This window comes from Mus caroli, chromosome 18 (assembly GCF_900094665.2).
Source record: "Mus caroli chromosome 18, CAROLI_EIJ_v1.1, whole genome shotgun sequence".
NCBI classification, from domain to species: domain Eukaryota; kingdom Metazoa; phylum Chordata; class Mammalia; order Rodentia; family Muridae; genus Mus; species Mus caroli.
The window spans coordinates 19,216,072-19,218,878 of record NC_034587.1 but is presented as its reverse complement, the minus strand read 5'-3'; the positions used below and the strand labels follow the sequence as shown (position 1 = coordinate 19,218,878).

Genomic DNA, 2,807 nt, shown 5'->3' with positions numbered 1-2,807 from the left:
CTGGCCCTTTAAGTTGAAAATCTTCATTCTCGTCTACTCCTATTATCTGTAGGTTTGGTCTTCTCAATGTGTCCTGGATTTCCTGGATGTTTTNAGTTAGCATCCTTTTGCATTTTGCATTTTCTTTGATTGTTGTGCCGATGTTCTCTATGGAATCATCTGCACCTGAGATTCTCTCTTCCATCTCTTGTATTCTTTTGCTGATGCTCGCATCTATGTTTTCAGATTTCTTTCCTAGGGTTTCTATCTCCAGCATTGCCTCACTTTGGGTTTTCTTTATTGTGTCCTCTTCCCTTTTTAGATCTAGTATGATTTTGTTCATTTCCATCACCTGTTTGGATGTGTTTTCCTCTTTTTCTTTAAGGACTTGTAATTCTTTAGCAGTGTTCTCCTGTATTTCTTTAAGTGAGTTATTAAAGTCCTTCTTGATGTCCTCTACCATCATCCTGAGATATGCCTTTAAATCTGGGTCTAGCTTTTCAGGTGTGTTGGGGTACCCAGGACTGGCTGAGGTTGGAGTGCTTGGTTCTGATGATGGTGAGTGGTCTTTTTTTCTGTTAGTAAGATTCTTAAGTCTGCCTTTCACCATCTGATAATCTCTGGAGTCAGTTTTTATACTTGTCTCTGGTTAGAGCTTGTTCCTCTAGTGATTATGTTAACTTCTACCAGCAGACTTGGGAGACTAGCTCTCTCCTGAGTTTCAGTGGTTAGAGAACTCTGCATGCAAGTTCTCCTCTTGCAGAGAAGGTACACAGATATCTATTGTTCAGACTTGCCTCCTAGCAGAGGATGAAGGCACAAAACAGGGCCTGTCCCAGAAGCTTTCAGCTTCTGTCATCCATAATCTCACCCGTGCAGACTAGTCTTGGCAGGATCCGGAAAGAAGATGGGTCTCGCAGATTCTCCAGCAAAGCCCTCCCCGGTGGAGTGGACACCTCTCCTCTGGCATGGAAGGTGCCCGGATGTCTGGAGCCTGAAATGAGGCCTGCCTTAGAAGCTCTGTGGCTCCCACCTGACCCCTAAGCTGTTAGCTTCTGTAGTCCACAATCTCACCTGTGCAGACTAGTCTTGGCAGTATCTGGTAACCAGGTCTTTTCATTAAAAGGAAGAATATTTTGTTTAAAGGTATTACTCATTCCTGTGCACTGTTTTGACTGATTCATTTTATTTATTTATTTTCTGTATTAATGTCTATGGCAAGATTAAAACTTGAATTTTAATATATCATAGATACAGAGGAAAAAAGATTAACTTACTGATGGCCACAGTCACAGTAAAAGTACCTAACATAACATCCATCAGAAATATGCACGTGTGAGACTAAGAAACACATGGTACCAGGAAGATAATGGCTTTTTTAAAGCATTTGTGTTAAAAAGTGCAAGCCATTGCTTACATATACAGTAAGGGAGTTGGTTTGGGAGACAATTAGAGAGATGTATATGACAATGGATCAGAGACACCACAAGTCACTTACAGATAGAATATTTGTTTGTATGCCATTAAAGAAAGTGCAAAAGTTAATTTGTAAAGATGAAGAACTTTGGTAAAACACATGTAAATCCATTAAATTAAAGTGCTGTGATTGGTTGTGGCATGAGTATCTTTATGTAGTTTAGACAAAAACATCTTAGGGAGATTTTTTATAGAATCATTCACAAATTGTCAATGTTGCATGAAAAAAAAACCTCACTCAATAAAGTATTCAGACTGAAAGTTAACCATGGGTTCAAAGAAACTAGATAAAGCTGGGGCCAGAGAAAGTTATTTTTTCCCATTAAGATTATTTCTTTTCAGGGTACCTGTCAATGTCTTTAACCAGCTCTCTAGGATAGCAGAAGATATGCAGTAGTTTAGTTTCCCTTACAGCCATCACATGGCCATCTCACAGAAAAGGCACTGTCTTTATTATACAAAAGAAAAAATTTATCCATCACGTTATTCATGTATGCCATTTTACTGTCTTACCTCCCCCTGTCCTCCATGGTGTCCTTTATTTTTTTGACACTGTGCTTATGTATTCTTGTCATGTCACCTGGTGGCGGAAATCAGCCTGTGTCGCTACAAATATCAGCAGAACAGGACTCTCATCTGTCTTCCTTACCTTGTTCTCGCTAGAGGAAAGCATATTATTGTTGTTGGAGGAAATAATAATCTTGATTCACATTTTGTTCACAAGCAGATGAATGAATACCTCTGCTAATATTTTGTTAACATTAAGCCATATTATTCCAGAGCTGTGAACCAGAGATCACAGGCGTCTCTCATTAACAGAGTTAATTAAGGCTGAATAAATAGAATTTGGAAATTTCTGATGAATTCTTGCCAAGGCTAAGTGGAGAAGTTATTATCTGATAAAGCTGAAGAATATCAATGCCTTCTTTTCCAGGGACTGAGCAGTCTTCAATATTGACTTAAACTGCTTAGTGTGATTTGGAGGAAATACAGCCACGATTTAAAAATAAAGCAGCCTGTGTGGTGTTTTACTTCCAATAGTGATTCTCTTTAAAGTTACTGGTTGCGGCTTTCTATATGCTTTCTATATGTTCACTGAAAATTCAGTCTCCAAAGAATATGACACCATCTTTGTATTATCTTCATGATAGGGTTAAATAATTTTAAATCTCTTTGGTTAGTGTTCAAGGCAAATCTCTCCCTCTGAGGCTCAGACTATCCCTGAACCCACAAGGTCTTGCAAAATCACTCTCTCTCTCAAGTGCTAATATTATAGGTCAGTGCCATCATGCCTGACTCTGTCTCTCTCTCTCTCTCTCTCTCTCTCTCTCTCTCTCTCTCTCTCTCTCTCT

General features: G+C 39.0%; 1 protein-coding gene across 1 annotated transcript in view; it reads left to right on the top strand.

The window, feature by feature from the left end:
* Positions 1-2,807, top strand: part of LOC110285128 (coiled-coil domain-containing protein 178-like) — a 98,318-nt gene that overhangs the window by 43,700 nt on the left and 51,811 nt on the right. The gene's annotated exons all lie outside the window — the stretch shown is intronic.